The sequence below is a fragment of the Nerophis ophidion genome, unplaced genomic scaffold, assembly GCF_033978795.1.
Source record: "Nerophis ophidion isolate RoL-2023_Sa unplaced genomic scaffold, RoL_Noph_v1.0 HiC_scaffold_260, whole genome shotgun sequence".
NCBI lineage: Eukaryota > Metazoa > Chordata > Actinopteri > Syngnathiformes > Syngnathidae > Nerophis > Nerophis ophidion.
The window spans coordinates 30191-53703 of NW_026907182.1; the positions used below are offsets into that span (position 1 = coordinate 30191).

A 23513-nucleotide genomic window follows, 5' to 3' on the forward strand; every position below is an offset into this window, starting at 1 on the left:
ATGTAGGTCAGGTTTTTACAGCAGCAGCAGCAGGTGACTGTCGACTAACGTGAGGACTTCATGGGGGTCAAAAGTGCGCAATTTGGGAGTTAATGAGGGCCAAAAATCACCCAAGTGCACCGAATGACCATCACGTTGCCAGCCAATCAGCTTCCGGTACGAAACAACAGCAAACACACAAAATATTCATCACAAACTCGCAAGTTTGTGGACATTTACAGTGCACCTGTGTGTGTGTGTGTGTGGGGAGGGGGACTCACCTGCCCACTTGCCCAGCCCGGGCGAGACGAGCTGGCCGTTGCCCAGCACCCAGACCCTTAAGCCGGAGAGCAGAGCGTAGAGGAGCCACACCAGCACCGCGGCCACCGTCAACGCTCCGACCCAGCAGAGAGGCACCTCGGCCCCGCGGAGCACGTCCCCCACGCCGGATAACGTCATGGCCGGCGGTGTGTCGGTCTGTCTGGAGAGTTCACGTCCGCGCCGAAGTCGTGTAACACGCCTGTAATTTCCACGCCTTCACCGTGGGAGAGCGGCTTTATAAGGAGGTTGTAGCATCGCGCTCCTCCACCTCCCGCCCCCGCCGACACTGGCAGAGCTTGATTTTTTTTGGGGGGGGGGGACATGGCGACGCCCACTTGCCCTCTCCCGGCCGCGCCTTCTCCGCGTCTATTGGCCGTGCGAGCCGCCTGTCAAGCATGTCCTGGCTTCTCATTGGCGTACTGGCACGTCGCTCAAAAGCGCACCGAGCAGGGCGAGTCCTAAGAGGCCGGGACCCGCCGCCATTGGGCTGTCTTCCCTCCTGGAGCAGGTCATTGGCTGACGCTGGAACAGGTTTGCCGGTTTCTGTCCGGCTTACGAAACCCTCCCGAAGCACCTTTATGAATGAAAGCAGGCTTTCCAGCGCTGATTGGCTAGAGATAGCCAGTCTGTGATGGCGTCACTGAGCTACCCGGATATGAGTCATCCATCCATCCATTCCTACCGCTTATTCCCTTAGGGGTCATGAGGGGCGCTGGTGCCTATCTCAGCTACAATCGGGCGGAAGGCGGTGTACACCCTGGACAAGTCGCCACCTCATCGCAGGGCCAACACAGATAAACAGACAACATTCACACTCACATTCACACACTAGGGCCAATTTAGTGTTGCCAATTAAAGGCCTACTGAAACCCACTACTACCCACCACACAGTATGATAGTTTATATATCAATGATGAAATATTAACATTGCAACACATGCCAATACGGTCTTTTTAGTTTACTAATTTTAAATTTCGTTGGACTTTTTTCTTGAAAACATGTACGCGTGACGTCACTGGCTGTTATGAATATGAGCGCTGCACACACACACAGCTAAAAGTCCTCTGCTTGAACGGAATAATTACACAGTATTTTGGAGATCTGTGTTGCTGAATCTTTTGCAGTTTGTTCAATTATTATCAGAGAAGTCAAAGTAGAACGATGGAGTTGGGAAGCTTTAGCCTTTAGCCACACAAACCCACGGTGATTCCTTGTTTAAAATTCACGGAGTTTAAACTTTACTATGGATCACAGCGGACATGGATCCCGACCACTTGTCAACCAGCAGGTTTTGGTGAAAAAATTGTGGTTAAAAAGTCGCCTCTTACCGAATATCAGCTGAGCTTGTGCCGTCCATACAGCTGTCGTCGACTTCCCCGAGACACTGCGCGTCAACACCCGGCCGTGGACGTACACTTCCGACTATCAGGTACTGTTAAACTCACTAAAACACTAGCAACACAATAGAAAGATAAGGGATTTCCCAAAATTATCCTAGTAAATGTCTCTAAAAACATATGAATCCGTCTCAATGCAACGCGATTGCAATCGCGTTTGTTTGTTTTTTTCTAGTCCGTCGCTAGCAATATCCTCAAACACAAATCTTTCATCCTTGCTCAAATTAATGGGGAAATTGTCGTTTTCTCGGTCCGAATAGCTGTTTTTGTTGGCGGCTCCCATTAAAATCAATGTGAATATATGAGGAGCCGTCAACATGTGACGTCATCTTCTGCGACTTCCGGTAGAGGCAGGGCTTTTCTCCAGTTGCTAACTTTATTGTGGATGTTCTCTACTAAATCCTTTCAGCAAAACTATGGCAATATCGCGAAATGATCAGGTATGACACATAGAATGGACCTATGGACCTGCTATCCCCGTTTAAATAAGAAAATCTCATTTCAGAAGACCTTTAACCTATCCCCAAGGGCATCTCTTTGGAAGTGGGAGGAAGCCGGAGTACCCGGAGGGAACCCACGCATTCACGGGGAGGACATGCAAACTCCACACAGAAAGAACCCGAGCCCGGGATTGAAGCCTGACTACTCAGGACCTTCGTATTGTGAGGCAGACACACTAACCCCTCTGACACTGTGAAGTGATATGAGTCAGTTTCTTATTATTGCAGTTATCTGGTACTGTATCTAAACATGATGTAAAACACAGCATGTGCAGTATGATGATATACCATGAAATCATGCACATGTAGTACAACAGTGTCACGATAATGCAACATTAAACAAAGGGGTTGTGTGTGGTCGGGGAGGAGGGGGGGCATACAGATCCGTTATAAACATTAACACAGTGGTTCTCAAATGGGGGTATGCGTATACCTGGGGGTACTTGAAGGCAGTGGTTCTCAACCTTTTTTCAGTGATGTACCCCCTGAGAACATGTTTTTTATTCAAGTACACCCTAATCGGAGCAAAGCATTTTTGGTTGAAAAAAAGAGATAAAGAAGTAAAAAACAGCACTATGTCATCAGTTTCTGATTGATTAAATTGTATAACAGTGCAAAATATTGCTAATTTGTAGTAGTCTTTCTTGAACTATTTGGAAAAATATATATAAAAATAACCCAAAACTTGTTGAAAAATAAACAAGTGATTCAATTATAAATAAAGATTTCTACACATAGAAGTAATCATCAACTTAAAGTCCCCTCTTTGGGGATTGTAATCAGAGGTGGGTAGTAACGCGCTACATTTACTCTGTTACATCTACTTGAGTAACTTTTGGGATAAATTGTACTTCTAAGAGTAGTTTTTATGCAACATACTTTTACTTTTACTATCATGTTAGACCCGCTCGACATCCATTGCTTTCCTCCTCTCTAAGGTTCTCATAGTCATCATTGTCACCGACGTCCCACTGGGTCATTATTGTCACCGATGTCCCACTGGGTGTGAGTTTTCCTTGCCCTTATGTGGGCCTACCGAGGATGTCGTGGTGGTTTGTGCAGCCCTTTGAGACACTAGTGATTTAGGGCTATATAAGTAAACATTGATTGATTGATTGACTTTTACTTGAGTATATTTATAGAGAACAAACGCTACTTTTACTCCACTCCATTTATCTACATTCAGCTCGCTACTTGCTACTTTTTTTTTATCGATCTATTAATGTTTGTTTTGGTTTCTCAATGTAAGATCTACCCATGCCTGCATTTCACCAATCACATGCAGTCACTGGTGACGTTGGACCAATCAAACAGAGCCAGGCGGTCACATGACCGTCACACGTAAAACCCGACTCAAACAAGTTGAAAAACTTATTGGGGTGTTACCATTTAGTGGTCAATTGTAGGGAATATGTACTGTATTGTGCAATCAAATAATAAAAGTTTCAATCAATCAATCAAAAGTATAAAGGAAAAAAAAACACTTTTTATTTCAACCGTACTTCCCGTCAAAAGCCTAAAGACTGATTGCACAGTTCCTGTCTTCACAATAAAAGTGCCGCTCTATCGCGCCTGCGTTAACAAAATAAGAGTCTCCGAAAGCCAGCGCAAACAAGCTAGCAAGCTATTGAGTTTGCCGCCAATGTATTTCTTGTAAAGTGTATAAAAACGAATATGGAAGCTGGACAAATAAGATGCCAAAAACCAACAAGTTTCATGTGGTATTAGACAGAAAGGAGGAACTTTTTTTTTCTCCTCGATTTGAAAACGTGGACGTTATCAGTACTGTCTGATTCCAATTAATGCAAGTCATCAGAATCAGGTAATACACCAATTTATATTCCTGTCTTCGTGAAAGATAGGAATCTATATGTTTAACATGCATGTATATTCATTAAAACACCTTTAACATGTCAACAAAAACGAAAAAATAAATAAATATAAATTATATACCGTATATATAAATTTCTGTATGTATATATATATATATATATATATATATATATATCTATATAGATATATATATATATATATGTGTATATATATATATATATATATATATATATATACTGTATATAGATATATATATATATCTATATAGATATATATATATATATATAGATATAGATATATATACATATATGATATGTGTCTGTATGTATATGTATATATATGAGGTAGATCACCTCGACTTGGTCATTTATTAAGTAATTGATTAACTTTAAAAATCTTATTGGGGTGTTACCATTTAGTGGTCAATTGTACGGAATATGTACTGTACAATCTACTAATAGAAGTTTCAATCAATCAATTAATGCTTACTGAGCCTATGGTGCTATTAAGTTATTGTGGCTCAATGTGCCTTAATTTTATTTTAATGTACTATTATTTAATATATATTATTTTTTTAGTTGCTTAAGAGATATTCCTGGCTCTGAATTTGCTCGTTGCTATTTTTATGTTTTTGTGCATTATTTGTTGCCGTAATCATTAAATAAACAGGTTACTCATCAGTTACTCAGTACTTGAGTAGTTTTTTCACAACATAATTTTTACTTTTACTCAAGTAAATATTTGGGTGACTACTCCTTACTTTTACTTGAGTAATACATCTCTAAAGTAACAGTACTCTTACTTGAGTACAATTTCTGGCTACTCTACCCACCTCTGATTGTAATAGAGATCCATCTGGATTCATGAACTTCATTCCAAACATTTCTTCACAAAAAAAGAAATCTTTAACATCAATATTTATGGAACATGTCCACAAAAAATCTTGCTGTCAACACTGAATTTTGCATTGTTGTATTTTTTTCACAGTTTATGAACTTACATTCATATTTTGTTAAAGTATTATTCAAAAATATATTTATAAATGATTTTTGAATTGTTGCTATTTTTAGAATATTTTTGAAAAATCTCACGTACCCCTTGGCATACCTTCAAGTAACCCAGGGGTATGCGTACCCCCATTTGAGAACCACTGCTTGAAAGTATGCCAAGGGGTACGTGACATTTTTATTTATTTATTCTAAAAATAGCAACAATTCAAAAATCGTTTATAAATATATTTATTGAATAATACTTCAACAAAATATGAATGTAAGTTCATAAACTGTGAAAACAAATACAACAATGCGATATTCAGTGTTGACAACTAGATTTTTTGTGGACATGTTCCATAAATATTGATGTTAAAGATTTATTTTTTTGTGAAGAAATGTTTAGAATTAAGTTGATGAATCCAGATGGATCTCTATTACAATCCCCAAAGAGGGCACTTTAAATTGATGATTACTTCTATGTGTAGAAATCTTTATCTATAATTGAATCACTTGTTTATTTTTCAACAAGTTTTTAGTTATTTTTAATCTTTTTTTCCAAATAGTTCAAGAAAGACCACTACAAATGGGCAATATTTTGCAGTGTTATACAATTTAATAAATCAGAAACTGATGACATAGTGCTGTATTTTACTTCTTTATCTTTTTTTTCAACCAATAATGCTTTGCTCTGATTAGGGGGTACTTGAATTAAAAAAATGTTCACAGGGGGTACATCACTGAAAAAAGGTTGAGAAAAATTGCAATAACATTAACAGGGGGCGTGAAAAAAATGAAGTCCCCGAGAAAAATGTAACAGTGAGCAGGTTGCAAACAGCTCTTGTGATGCAATGCTTCCGGGGGGAGGGGAGTGTGAGAGGCGATAGCGTCTTTGGTGCTAGTAAACAACCATCGTTGACACATATTGATAAATAAATAAGCATTAACTTTGGAGGGACGGGGGCGTGAAAAACAAATTACGTACTGGGGGGCGTGAGAAAAAGTAACTGAGATCCACTAGATCAGGGGTGCCCACACTTTTTCTGCAGGCGAGCTACTTTTCAATTGACCAACTCGAGGGGATCTACCTCATTTATATACTGTATATCATTTATATTAATTTATTTATGAAAGAGACATTTTTGTAAACAAGTTAAATGTGTTTAATGATAATACAAGTATGTGTAACACATATAGATGTCTTTCTTTCACGAAGACAAGAATATAAGTTGGTGTATTACCTGATTCTGATGACTTGCATTGATTGGAATCAGACAGTAATGATGATAACACCCACATTTTCAAATGGATGAGAAAAAAAGTTGTCCTTTCTGTACAATACCACATGAAAGTGGTTGGTTTTTGGCATCTAATTCATCCAGCTTCCATACACTTTACAAGAAAAACATTGGCGGCAAATTCCGTAGCTTGCTTGATTGACATTCACGGCACCCGAGGGTCTTGTGAGATGACGCTGGCTGCTGCCAATTCCTTATTATGAAAAAATGACAGAGAGGAAGGCGAGAAACACTTTTTATTTCAACAGACTTTCGCGCCGTCCCTTCCGTCAAAACTCTAAAGGCCGACTGCACATTTTCTATCTTCACAATAAAAGCCCTGCTTCATGCTGCCTGCGCTAACAAAATAAGAGTCTCGGAAAGCTGGCGTGCACAAGTGATGTGCACGCCAGCTTTCAGAAAAAAAGTAACTGAGATCCACTGAATGAATTCATTTTCAAATCATCTTTCAATTAATTGATCTGGCACTCATTTAATCTGTGAACTATTTTTGACCTTACGGTAAAAAAAAAAATAAAATTGCAGTTTAATCGCTCGAATGTGTGTGTGTGTGTGTGTGTGTGTGTGTGGTGGGCGGGTGGGGGTGCTGTGAGCTGTCGGGGTAGGGGGCGAGAGGCAATACCATCACAGCATCTTTAGTGTTAGTGAACTACTATCCAGACGCACACAGAAAAATAATAAACATGATATATGATAATATACATGAAAAAAAATTATGTCCTTGCAGCCGTGTTGCCAGAATTGTACTGTAACATTGTTTTTCATAATCGTACTGTTCGATTTTTACAGTGCATTACTGTAAATTAAATAACAGTACCATTGTTATTTTCACAGTAAAAGTCAGTTTTTTCAACCCGAACCCAGTTTTTTTAATTAAAATGTACTGATATTTGATCAATGTACCTGTAGATCTGTGTACTTGAACAATATGTAACAATGAAGCCCATACAAAAAAAAATAACGCAACAAACACGACGGCTCGTTACACTCGTTAGACCCTCATCATCGTCATCATCATCATCAGTGGAGTATGTTTGTCGTCCATCAACAACGCAGAGACATCATGGTTATTTACGTGGTTTTATTTCACTATTTGTACATTCTTACAAAGATTGACATTATTTTAGCGCACGTTTGTTCCTCTCTGCCACACAATTTCATCTAAAAAAAACAAAACATTTTTTACTTGTACATGAAATCATGTTCAAAAATACATTTTACTTGCTGCAAACTAAGTTAAGTTGTTAAAAATACATTTTACCAGCAAAGCAAGTTTAAAATTGACATTATACGTGTAAACTAAGTGGGAAAATAGACATTCCACTCGTAAACTAAGTTATACGACACATTTACTTGTAAGTCAACTTAAAAAACACATTTTAAAAACCAAAATTTTACTTGTAAATCACGTTTAAAAAATAAAATGGAACTTTATTAATTCAGTTAAAAATACATTTTACTTGTAAATCAAGTTTAAAATTGATATGATACCTGTAAGCTAAGGTAAAAAAAAAAAAACTATTCGTTAATCAGCTTAAAAAAAACATTTTACAAACCAAATATTACTCATAAAACAAGTTTTACAAATATATTTTACTTTTTTAATCAAGTTAAAAATACATTTTACTTGTAAATCAATTTTAAAAACTACATATTACATGAAAATCAAGCAAGGTGTTGATACTGAACAAAATATGCTGTACTTATAAAAGTAAAAAAAAAAAATACATTTTACTAAGAAATTATGAAAAAATATATACATTACAAAAAATGTGTGTGTATATATATATATATATATATATATATATTTTTTTTTTTTTTTTTTTTTTTTTTTTTACTTATTCAAGTTCAAAAATAAGTTTTACTTGTACACCAAGTTTAAAAAAGTACTTGTGAATTAAGTTAAAAAAAAATTAGAATTTTAATCAAGTCAGAACATTACATTTTATTTGTAATTTAAGATGAAAAACTATATTTTACTTGTTAATCAATTTTTTTTAAATACATTGTATTTGTAAATCAAGTAAAAAGACATTGTACATGTTAAACATATACATATATATACATATATGTATATATATATATATATATATATATATATATATATATATATATATATATATTTGACTAGTAAATCACGTTTAAAAACTATTTTTGACTTGTTAATCACATTTAAAATACATTTTAGTTCCACAGTTGCCAGTAAGAGTCCACCTTCCCTCCGACATCTGAAAACACACAAAAATGGTTTAGTTTAACACAATACTTAATTTGGGTAAAATTCCCTTTTTTCCACAGCCACAACATTTATGGTTTTGTATCTATTTTCTATCATTTCAAAATTAGATAAATGTGATCTACAATTCAGCTTTAACAAACACCATAATGTTTACTCTTGACTCCCACTTTCAGCAAGCAATATTTTTGTATTGTCCTGCTTGTACTGAAAAGTGTTTCTAATATTTTGTATGAGAAGCTACATCACCTTTAGAACTAGTTCTCAGATGCCGCCCTACATACGATATCTAAAACATATAGATACATGCACACACACACACATATATTAGCATTTGACAAACACACACATGTATACGTATCAGATAACATATACACACGCGTATATAAGCAGTAGAAAGAGACACACACAGTATATATAATATATATATATATATATATATATATATATATATATATATATATATTATATATATATATATATACGTGTGTGTGTGTGTGTGTGTGCGTGTGCGTATTAGACACACACACATATATACATAATGTCATGGCTGTCTTGAGTTTACAACAATTTCTACAACTCTTATTTTTTTGTGATAGAGTGATTGGAGCACATACTTGTTGATCACAAAAACATTCATGAAGTTTGGTTCTTTTATGAATTTATTTTGGGTCTACTAATAATATGACCGAATCTGCTGGGTCATATTAATATACAGCAATGTTAATATTTGGTTACACGTCCCTTGGCAAGTTTCACTGCAATAAGGCGCTTTTGGTAGCCATCCACAAGCTTCTGGTTGAATTTTTGACCACTCCTCTTGACAAAATTGGTGCAGTTCATCTAAATTTGTTGGCTTTCTGACATGGACTTGTTTCTTCAGCATTGTCCACACGTTTAAGTCAGGACTTTTGGAAAGCCATTCTAAAACCATAATTCCTTTTTAAACCATTCCTTTACCACTTTTGACGTGTGTTTGGGGTCATTGTCCTGTGGAAACCCCCAACTGCGCCGTAGACCCAACCTCCGGGTTTATGATGTTAGGTTGTCCTGAAAAATTTGGAGGTAATCCTCCTTTTTCTCTGTCCCATTTACTCTCTTTAAAGCACCAGTTCCACTGGCAGCAAAACAGGTACAGAGCAAAATACAACCACCACCATGCTTGATGGTAGGATTGGTTTTCCTGGGATTAAAGGCCTCACCTTTTCTCCTCCAAACACATTGTTGGGTATTGTGGCCAAACAGCTGAATTTTTGTTTCATCTGACCACAGAAGTTTCCCCCAGAAGGTCTTATCTTTGTCCATGTGATGTCAGATTAAACAAAAATTTAGCTGTTTGGCCACAATACGCAGCAATTTAGGGGACAAGTTAAAAATGTGTTCTAACATGATTCAATTTAAAACACTGTTGAAAAAAGAAGTACTGAAGAAGTACGAGGAGGAAAGAGAGTGATGCCCTCTGCCCAGAGCGATGGGAGAGAGGTGTATGGTCAGAAAGAGTGTGTGTGTGTGTGTGTGTGTGTGTGTGTGTGTGTGTGTGTGTGTGTGTGTGTGTGTGTGTGTGTGTGTGTGTGTGTGTGTGTGTGTGTGCGTTTGTCTCGTCTTGTCTTGTCTCACAGTAACAGTGGTACTATCGTATTGTTCGTGTACAAGAGTTTTTCTTGTTTTTGTTTATATAGTATTGTCGTTGTATTATATTGTTCATGTTACATGTGGAATGAATGAGAGGGGTTGGAATATTGTAAGCATTTGCTTCATCCAACCTCTTTTCAAGCCTTGAATGATTATCTCTGCCAAAATGTAAAAAAGAAGAAAAGAAAAGTTTTTTGTTGTAAATGTGCAGGTGTGAAATAAATATTTCTATCAAAAATTTCAATCAATATGTTTGGAGGAGAAAAGGGGAGGACTTTAATTCCAGGAACACCATGTCTACCTTCAAGCATGGTGGTGGTAGTATTATGCTCTGGGCCTGTTTTGTTGCCGTTTGAACTGGTACTTTACAGAGAGTAAATGGGACAATGAAAAACGAGGATTACCTCCAAATTCTTCAGGACAACGTAAAATCCTCAGCCCGGAGGTTGGGTCTTGGGCGCAGTTGGGTGTTCCAACAGGAGAATGTCCCCAAACACACGTCAAAAGTGGTAAAGGAATGGCTAAATCAGGCTAGAATTATGGTTTTAGAATGGCCTTCCCAAAGTCCTGACGTAAACGTGTGGACAATGCTGAAGAAACAAGTCCATGTCAGAAAACCAACAAATTTAGCTGAACTGCACCATTTTGTCAAGAGGAGTGGTCAAAAACTCATCCAGAAGCTTGCCAGAAGCTTGTGGATGGCTACCACTCTCTCTGATGCCGAGAGGCTCATCCACACCTTTGTCTCCTCCAGGCTCGACTACTGCAACGCACTTCTTCTCAGGATCCCCAGCAAGAACATCCAGAAGCTGCAGTACATACAAAATAGTGCTGCGAGGATCCTGATGAGAGTGCGGAAACATGACCACATCACACCAACTCTCAAATCCCTTCACTGGCATCCTGTTCCATTCAGGATTGAATTCAAAATCTCCCTACTAACTCACCGGTGCCTCCATGGAAATGCCCCCCTCTACCTCAAGGAACTGCTCACCCCCAAATCCTCCACACGACACCTCCGCTCCATACAGGCTAACCTCCTCCAACCTCCACGGACAAAGCTTCGAACAATGGGAGACCGGGCTTTCTGCTCCGCTGCTCCCAGTCTGTGGAACGCTCTCCCTGACCACCTGAGGGCACCTCAGACTGAGGATGCTTTTAAAAAAGGCTTAAAAACCCATCTTTTTAAAAAAGCTTTTCTATAGACATGCATGCTGGTTGTAGCTTTTGGGCTGTTTCTAGTTTTATATTTTATTTATTTTTATTATTACTATTTGTTTTTATTTTTTTATTTTTTCAAACTGTGGCACTTTGAGGTTGTTTGCTCAACGTAAAGTGCTTTTTACAAATAAAATCTATTATTATTATCATTACCAAAAGCACCTTATTGCAGTGAAACTTGCCAAGGGACATGTAACCAAATCTAAACATTGCTGTTTTTATACTTTTGACCCAGCAGATTTGGTCACATTTTCAGTAGACCCATAATAAATATATAAAATAACCAAACTTCATGAATGTTCTTTGTGACCAACAAGTATGTGCTATAATCACTCTATCACAAAAAAATACGAGTTGTAGAAATTATTGGAAACTCAAGACAGTCATGACATTATGTCCTTCACAGGTGTATGTAAACTTTTGACCACGACTGTATACATTATACAACATATATACACGCGTATATAAGCATTAGAAAAAGAGACACACACATACACAGTATATAAGCATCAGACAAACACATTTTACGTGTAACACAAACACATACAGAAATACTGTATACACAAAGATACATTAGACAAAGACACACATTTATAAACATCTGAAAAACATATACATACATACTGTGTATAAGCGTAATACTAACATAATACACCCATTTATGAGCATTAATCAATATATATATACGTGTAATACTAGTATGTACACACATTTATAAGCATAATACAAACATATACCAGCATACATATACCAGTGATGTGCGGTGAACTAAACACCAGGTGAGGCGTACATACTTTTTATTCTTCTTTTTTTTAAAACTTAAATTCATATGTGCAGCTCTAGTCATTGTTGATATAGGTTGCACATTAGAGTAACAGGAAAAAAAGGGAGTTATTCGCTTTCATAAAAACTTCATCATAAGGATATTATGATATGATAAATGGTTCCAAAAAGTATTTAGTTGTTATTTATTACTTTTTGGTCCCATTTGCTTTGAACAAAATAAATCAATTATTGTGAGTGTATCTTACATTTCTGCATTTGTATCTGAAGCAGCAATAGCTATCCTCCATGAAAACATACTTTGTATGACCACATTTTGTCTTAAAGTCCAGTTTTGAGAAGTATTTCATCTTGGATACAGTACATAATCCTCCATATTGGCAGACACATTCATTTAATTTAATTTCATTCCAAAAAAATTAACAACATTTTTGCATCTGCCAAAAAACACCCACAAATACTGGCTTTCTGTTATGACTGATTGGCATAGTAATGCCGGGTTTGTCCCTCCGTGGATGCGTCGAAATAGAACACAGTAAAGGTAAGGTTTAACTATTTATTTGAATAACAAAAGGTGCTAGAGAACAAAAATACTGGCGCTAAGAAAAGGCAAACAAAAGACGCTAGCATGAAAGCTAGGATAAACAAATAGTAAACTAAACTGGCACATAGGCACACAAAGGGGAAAACAAAACATTTAGCATGAGAGCTAAGAATGAATAAAATTGCGCAGCGTGAGAGCTCGCGATTAATACAGAAATTGCATGTAAACAAAGGCGCAAAGCAGACGTACCGTTGTGTCTGAACAAATTTGGATCCCAGACTGAACAACAAAGGATGCAGGCTTATATAAGGCAAGTGATTAGTGAGGACAGGTGTGCAGGGCCGTGAGTAGCAGGTGAAACTGATAAGCTACCATGGTGACCGACTAAACAGGAAATAATAGGATCAGACGGAGAGTGAAAATAAAAATGGAACAATGAACAATAATATGTGGAGGATCCAAAAAGCGGATCTCAACACTTTCTCCTATAAAAATGCCATGTTTGTTATAAATACGGTTAAAAAAAAAAGAAAAGAAAAAAGGCTGGCTTCTGCTGGAGAGACCTGTGTCTGCGAGCTTGAGCGCCCCACTTCTCCCAGTGTGGCGAGTCGGAGTACTGCTGAGGCATTGAACTGCAAGTTGACAAAATATCGCCCCCTACCTTGAGGCAGAGGTACATGCTGCCTCATGGCCTGCCTTTTCCCTATGGCAACAAGCATGTGCCCCATCGCACGCAGATGCCCAATACACACTGTGTGTAGCCGTGGAGGCACCGCCTGTGTCTGCCTCACTTCTCATATGCTACGTTGTTTTGATCCGGAAAAATGGAATTCCCACGATTTTGACCATGAAAATTATCAAAATATACAGGAACCACACCAAAATCACATAAAAAGCATAAACCAAAAGAGAAATCCATGCATCCATCCATTTCCTACCGCTTATTCCCTTTGGGTTTTGTATAAACGAAGTACAAACATATACACATATATAAATATATATATATATATATATATATATATATATATATATATAAGTAAAAACATAAAACATACTGTATATATATATATATAGAAAAACACAAACATATCCAAGCGTAATACAAAAATATGCACACATTTATTTATAGAAAGACGCAAACATCCCATCCATCCATTTTCTGCCGCTTATTCCCGTTCGGGGTCGCGGGGGGCGCTGGTGCCTATCTCAGCTACAATCGGGCGGAAGGCGGGGTACACCCTGGACAAGTCGCCACCTCATCGCAGGGCCAACACAGATAGACAGACAACATTCACACTCACATTCACACACTAGGGCCAATTTAGTGTTGCCAATCAACCTATCCCCAGGTGCATGTCTTTGGAAGTGGGAGGAAGCCGGAGTACCCGGAGGGAACCCACGCATTCACGGGGAGAACATGCAAACTCCACACAGAAAGATCCCGAGCCTGGATTTGAACCCAGGACTGCAGGACCTTCGTATTGTGAGGCAGACGCACTAACCCCTCTGCCACCGTGAAGCCAGACGCAAACATATATATGTATATAAGTGTAATACAGAAATATACACAAACATATACATGGAAAGACAGAAACATTTATAAGCGTAATACAAAAAAATATACACACATATATATCTATAGAACGACACAAACATATATATACAAACGTAAAAGCGTAATACAGACATTTACAAACCTATATATATATGTGTATATATATATATATATATATATATATATATATATAGAAAGACACAAACATATATAAGCGTAATACAAAAATATACACACCTACATATATATATATACATATATATATATATATATAGAGAGAGAGAGAGAGAGAGAGAGGGAGAGAGAGAGAGACACACACAAACATATATACAAGCATAATACAAGAATATACGCATTTATATATAGAAAGACACAAACATATATGTATAAGCATAATACAAACATACATACAGATTTATAAGCATCAGGCAAACATATACACACTTATAAGCATAATACAAACATACACATACATTTATACAAACACACAGACAAAGACACACGCACATATAAACATGACACAAACATACACACATTTACAAGCGTAATACAAACATTTGCACACATACATATATACAAAGACACACACGCATATACTGTATATATAAGTCAATACAAACATATACACACATTTATATCCGTAAAACCAACATATACACACATTTATAAGCATCAAACAAACATATACACGCATTTATAAGCATCATCAATAAATCAATCAAAGTTTATTTATATAGCCCTTAATCACAAGTGTCTCAAAGGGCTGCACAAGTCAAAACGACAACCTTGGCTCAGATCCCACACCGGACAAGCATATAAACACATTTATAAGCATCAGACAAATATACACAGCACACACATTTATAAGCATAATACAAAACATATACGTATATTATACAAAGACACACACACACATATAAGCCTAATACAAACATATACACACATTATATAATGACACACACATTTAATAAAGACTTATACTCACATTTATAAGCATTAGATAAACATATACACACATTTAAGTGTAATACAAACATACAAACTTTATACAAAGACACACACATTTAATAAAAAAAATTATACACACATTTATAAGCATCAGGTAAAAATATACACAAAGGTATAAGTGTAAAACAAACATGTACACACATACATACTGATGGACAATGACACACAAATAAGCATTAGACAAACACACACACACACACACATACACATTTGTAAGCATTACACAAATATATACAAATGTATAAGCGTAATACAAACATATACACACTTTTATAAGCAACAGACAAACATATACACACATATATATAAGCGTAATACAAACTAAACACTTTTATAAGCATAACACAAACATATACACACATTATACAAAAACACACACACATATATAGTCATAAGACAAAAATATACACACATTTATAAGCATCAGACAAACATATACACACATTTATAAGAGTAATACAAAATATATACAAACATTATACCGTACATAAGCACACACAAAAATATAAGAATAAGACAAACATATACACACATTTATAAGCACCAGACAAACATATACACACACATTTATAAGCGCAAAACAGAACACACACACACACACATTTAAGCATAATACAAACATATACACACATTTATAAGCATCAGATAAATATAAACACAAATTTATGCGCGTAAAACAAAGATACACACATGTATATATACTTTACAAAGACACATCAGACAAAGACACACAAATAAGCATTAGACAAACATATACACAACCATTTAAAAGCTTAGTACAAACATTTACACGCACATTCATACACAGACACACACACACATTTATAAGTGTAATACAAACATACACACATGTATATATACTGTACAAAGACACATTAGACAAAGACACACACAAATAAGCATGAGACAAACATTTACACAACCATTTATAAGTTTAGTACAAACATATACACACACACACATATATATATATATATATATATATACATATATATATATATATATATATATATATATATATATATATATATATATATATATATATATATATATATATATACAAAGACACACACAAACACATGTGCATGAGACTAACATACACACATTTAAAAGCTCCAGACAAACATATACACACATTTATAGGCATAAAACAAAACATATACACACATTATACAGTGACACACACAAAACACACACACACACACACACACTCACACACACACATATATAAGCGTAATACAAACATATACACACATTTATAAGCATCAGATAAATATATACACACACTTATAAGTGTAAAACAAACATATACACACATTTATATGTGTAAAACAAAACATGTACACACATCATACAGACACACACACATACACACACACACGCATGTAAGCATTATACAAACATATACACACATTTATAGGTGTAAAAGAAAACATATACACACATCATACAGACACACACACATGTAAGCATTATACAAACATATACACAGATTTGTAAGCATCAGATAAATATATACACACTCATAAGTCTAAAACAAACATATACACGCATGTATAATCTCTACAAAGACACTTTAGACAAAGAGACACACAAATAAGCATTAGACAAACATATACTCAATCATTTATAAGCTTAGTAAAAACATATATACACATATAAATAAAGACACACAAACATATTTTTAAGCGTGATACAAACATATACACACGTATGTGTACTGTACAAAGACACATTAGACAAAGACACACAAATAAGCATGAGACAAACATTTACACAACCATTTATAAGCTTAGTATAAACATACACACACACACATATATATACAAAGACACACACACACACATATATATATATATATATATATTTATGCATAAGACAAACATACACACACATTTATCAGCTCCAGCCAAACATATACACCCATTTATAGGCATAAAAGAAAACATATACACACATTATACAGAAACACACACACACACACACACACATATAAGCATAATACAAACATATACACACATTCATGAGCATCAGATAAATATATACACACACTTATAAGCCTAAAACAAACATATACACACATAATAATTTGTACAAATACACTTTAGACAAAGAGACACACAAATAGGCATTAGACAAACATATACTCAATCATTTATAAGCTTTGTAAAAACATATACACACATATATACAAAGACACCCACACACATTTATAAGCACAATACAAACATACACACACATATATAATGTACAAAGACACATTATGCAGAGACACACACATATAAGCATTAGACAAACATTTACACAACCACTTATAAGTTTAGTACAAAAATACACGCACATTTATACAAAGACACACTAACACATTTATAAGTGTAATACAAACATATACACTTGTATATTTACTGTACAAAGACACATTAGACAAAGACACACACAAATAAGCATTAGACAAACATATACTCAACCATTTATAAGCTTAGTACAGACATATATACACACACATATATAAAAAGACACACACACTTATAATATATATACATATATATATATATATATATATATATATATATATATATATATATATATATATATATATATATACATACACATATGCAAAGAAACACACACATTTATAAGCGTAATACAAACATGTACACACATTTATACAAAGACACAGTAGACCAGGGGTCACCAACCTTTTTGAAACCAAGAGCTACTTCTTGGGTACTGATTAATGCAAAGGGCTACCAGTTTGATACACACTTAAATAAATTGCCAGAAATAGCCAATTTGCTCAATTTACCTTTAACTCTATGTTATTATTAATAATTAATAATATTTATCTTTGTGGAAACACTGATCATGTTAATGATTCCTCACAATAAATATAAATTATGAAACATAGTTTATCTTCAATTTCCACTTTTTAAAATTCAACCAAAAAAAAAAGAAGAGAAAAACTAGCTATTTGAATCTTTTTGAAAAATTTAAGAAAGAATTTATGGAACATCATTAGTTATTTTTCCTGATTAAGATTAATTTTAGAATTTTGATGACATGTTTTAAATAGGTGAAAATCCAATCTGCACTTTGTTAAAATATATAACAAATTGGACCAAGCTATATTTCTAACAAAGACAAATCATTATTTCTTCTAGATTTTCCAGAACAAAAATTTTAAAATAAATTCAAAAGACTTTGAAATAAGATTTAAGTTTGATTCTACAGATTTTCTAGATTTGCCAGAATATTATTTTTATATTTTAATCATAATAAGTTTGAAGAAATATTTCACAAATATTGTTCGTCGAAAAAACAGAAGCCAAAATGAAAAATTAAATTAAAATGTATTTATTATTCTTTACAATAAAAAAAAGTAAATTTCCTTGAACGTTGATTTAAATTGTCAGGAAAGAAGAGGAAGGAATTTAAAAGGTAGAAAGGTATATGTGTTTAAAAATCCTAAAATAATTTTTAAGGTTGTATTTTTTCTCTAAAATTGTCTCTCTGAAAGTTATAAAAAGCAAAGTAAAACAATAAAATAATTTCTTTAAAAAAAGTGAAGACCAAGTCTATTAAAATATTTTCTTAGATTTTCAAATTCTATTTGAGTTTTGTCTCTCTTAGAATTAAAAAATGTCGAGCAAAGCGAGACCAGCTTGCTAGTAAATAAATAAAATTTAAAAAATAGAGGCAGCTCACTGGTAAGTGCTGCTATTTGAGCTATTTTTAGAACAGGCCAGCGGGCGACTCATCTGGTCCTTACGGGCGACCTGATGCCCGCGGGCACCGCGTTGGTGACCCCTGTGGTAGACAGACAGACGGACACACACATACACACACACACACACATACACACACGTTTATATTGCATAAGAAAAACATATACATTCAATTTTGAGCACAAGACAAACAGACACACATATATACAAAGTCACACACACACACATATTTATATATATATATATATATATATATATATATATATATATATATATATATATATATATATATATATATATATATATATATATATATATATATATACATATGCAAACAAACACACACATTTATAAGCGTAATACAAACATGTACACACATTTATACAAAGACACAGTAGACAGACAGACAGACACACACATACACACACATTTATATTGCATAAGAAAAACATATACACACAATTTTAAGCACAAGACAAACAGACACACACACATATTTATAAAGATTAGACAAACAGACACACACATAAGCATACGAAAGGCACATACATACAGTATATAAGCATTTGAAAAACGTACACACATGTACAGTATAAACATTAAACACATGCACACACACACACAAGCATGAGACAAACATACTGTGAATACACACATGTATGAGTATGAAATCAACATATATATGTGAAATCAAAAAAACAATATACAGTACACACACAAACTTATATAAGTATATGTATATATATATATATATATATATATACACACACACACACACACACATTTGTAGTAGAAAAAACAATATATAAGCATCAGACAAACACACACACGCACTGTGCATGTATAAAAATATACAACACAAATAGAAGCACTGACGTATTGTTTTAATATTAATATCAATACTAGTGATCTGCTTGCGGATTTGTGCAGTTTATATTTATTATTTGGCCACAGCAATATGACATTTTTCCCCACTAAAGGGACATGATTATTTCACCGTCAAGATAATGTATATGTGACCTAACATATTAACCACCAATAACACCAGTTGACTGTTACACATGTGATGACCATGTACAGTACATGTACACACACACACACACACACACACTGGATATGTTTTCCCCCCTTAGGAGCATGGCGGTTCATTTAGGAAAAAGCAACAACATGAAACGTGTGCACATTAATATCAGTGTAGTTGTTATGTGTGCATGAACATGTAACTGTTTTTGTTTTCATTTGTTATCATTCACCACTTTTGTTAATTTCACGTTGTTACTGTAGTAGCCAAAAACGACCAATTGTTGTCATGATTAAGGAAAATATATATATTTTTTTATAAATGTACACAAAATATAATATTTGGTGTGTGTGTGTGTGTGTGTGTGTGCGTGTGGTGGAACTGAACATTTGAATAGAATCACAATGAATTAACTTACTTAGCCACTTTTATTATGTCATAATCTTAATTATTCATCGTTTTTGCGCAATACAACAATGTACAATATGTCATTAAATAATTTAAGGCGACTTTAGACTCGTTCATACCCATCTCTTTGCACAAAATAGAAACACGTCAATGAAGCGTCATGAATACTCCAGTATGTTGTCCCATATATTACATAACTTTATTACTAATATATTGTTTTTGGATACTTCTGACTGTATTTGTAATATTATGTTCCCCACATTGACTTGAATGCATGCTTGAATGTTCATCAGAATCAATAAAAGATATCTGTCACACACACACACACACACACACACACACACACACACACACACACACACACACACACACACACACACACACACACACACACACACACACGTCAAACACTCCTAAAAAGCACCAGGACTCTGTTAATTGATTTTTATGTAACAAACACCAAAAAGCATAAAAAACAAAACAATAAAAAACCATGATGGCATTTTTTTAGTCATATTTCTGCCCTCTAGCACATCAAATCACAGTAATGCCGTTTGGTCTTAATTCTTCTCAAAGACACAAAAATGACTTCACTAAAAAAAACAAAAAAAACATTTTCTCTGTGTTATTCTTACTTTTTTAGGGGGGGGGGGGTGCAGATTAAAGCTAAATTTTAGTCATTTTGTTCACACAGGATGTGAAAACACACACGCGCATACACACACACAGAAGATAATCTTAAATGAGTAAATTAATTCCATTATTTAACACAAATTCTCCATCCTGATATACAGTTTGAGGGTTTAATATATTTACTTATGTTAATTTTAGTCTGTAAAAATTATAGGCACACACATAAAAGATAAGCTGCATGATTATGTTTCGTTGTATATGTTAGTAACGTTTTAAACCACGAGTTATTTCACACATAAACACACACACAGAAGATAATTTTGGTTAGAATCAGTTTTAAATTAGTAAATTATTGCCACAATTTAAAACTAATTCTCCATTTTGAGATAAAGTTAGAGGGTTAAATACTTATATATACTGTATATTTACCTATATATATTTTATATTCTAAATATATTAGACACACACATAGAATATTATCTGTATGATTATGTCTCGTTGTATATGTTAGTAACAATTTTAACCACTATTTACTTCACACACCGACAAGCACACACACACACACACACACACACACACACACACACACATATAGAAGATAATCTTAGTCAAAATCAGTTTTAAATAAGTAAATTATTGTCACAATTTAACACAAATTCTCCATCCTGAGATAAAGTTAGAGGGTTAGATACTTATATATACTGTATATTTACTTATATATATTTCATATTCTAAATGTATAAGACACACACACACACACACAAACATAGAAAATTAGCTGTATTATTATGTCTTGTTTTATATGTTAGTAACATTTTAAACCACTAGTTATTTCACACAAACACACACTCACATTGAAGATAATCTTAGTTAAAATCAGTTTCAAATAAGTAAATTATTGCCTCAACTTAACACAAATTCTCCATCCTGAGATAAAGTTAGAGGGTTAAATACCTATATATACTGTATATTTACCTATATTCATTTTATTTTCTAAATATATTAGACACATACACACATAGACGATTAGCTGTATGATTATGTCTCATTTTATATTTTACTAACATTTAAACCACGAGTTGCTACCTATATATACTGTATATTTAATTATATGTTTTATATTGTAAATGTATTAGACACACACACACACACACACACAAACACACACACACACACACACGCACACACACACATAGAAGATAATCTTAGTTAAAATCAGTTTCAAATAAGTAAATTATTGTCACAACTTAACACAAATTCTCCATCCTGAGATAAAGTTAGAGGGTTAAATACCTATATCCATCCATCCATCCATCATCTTCCGCTTATCCGAGGTCGGGTCGCGGGGGCAGCAGCCTAAGCAGGGAAGCCCAGACTTCCCTATCTCCAGCCACTTCGTCTAGCTCTTCCCGGGGGATCCCGAGGCGTTCCCAGGCCAGCCGGGAGACATAGTCTTTCCAACGTGTCCTGGGTCTTCCCCGTGGCCTCCTACCAGCTGGACGTGCCCTAAACACATCCCTAGGGAGGCGTTCGGGTGGCATCCTGACCAGATGCCCGAACCACCTCATCTGGCTCCTCTCGATGTGGAGGAGCAGCGGCTTTACGTTGAGCTCCTCCCGGATGGCAGAGCTTCTCACCCTATCTCTAAGGGAGAGCCCCGCCACCCGGCGGAGGAAACTCATTTCGGCCGCTTGTACCCGTGATATATAATGTATATTTACTTATATATATTTTATATTACAAATATATTAGACACACACATAGAAGATTAGCTGTATGATTATGTCATGTTTTATATTTTAGTAACATTTTCAACCATGAGTTACTACCTATATATACTGTATATTTAATTATATGTGTTTTATATTCTAAATGTATCAGACATACACACACACACTCACACGCACACGCACACACACACACGCACACACACACACACACGCACGCACACACGCACACACAAACACACACACACACACACACACACACACACACACACACACACACACACACAGAAGATTAGCTGTATGATTATCTCTTGTTGTATATGTTAGTAACATTTTAAACCATGAGTTATTTCACACATAAACACACACACAGAAGATAATCCTGGTTAAAATCAGTTTTAAAAGAGTAAATTATTGCCACAATTTAACACAAATTCTCCATCCTGAGATTAAGTTAGAGGGTTAAAATAGATATCCATCCATCCATTTCCTACCGCTTATTCCCTTTTGGGGTCACAGTGGTTCTAGCGCTTATCTCAGCTACAATCGGGCGGAAAATAGATAGATAATACTTTATTGATTCCTTCAGGAGAGTTCCTTCAGGAAAATTAAAAAGTAAAAAGTAAATACCTATATATACTGTGTATTTAATTATATGTGTGTTGTATTCTAAATATATTAGATGCACACACATGTAGAAGAT

At 34.8% G+C, this 23513-nt stretch overlaps 1 long non-coding RNA gene across 1 annotated transcript in view; it reads right to left on the reverse strand.

Annotated features, from left to right (window-relative positions):
- Positions 1-7383: 7383 nt before the first annotated feature.
- The window catches only part of LOC133547902 (uncharacterized), a 43539-nt gene continuing 27409 nt past the window's right edge, over positions 7384-23513 (reverse strand). Inside the window, exon 2 of the long non-coding RNA XR_009805663.1 lies at positions 7384-8545. This is a non-coding gene — a long non-coding RNA (uncharacterized LOC133547902). The remainder of the gene's footprint in view (positions 8546-23513) is intronic.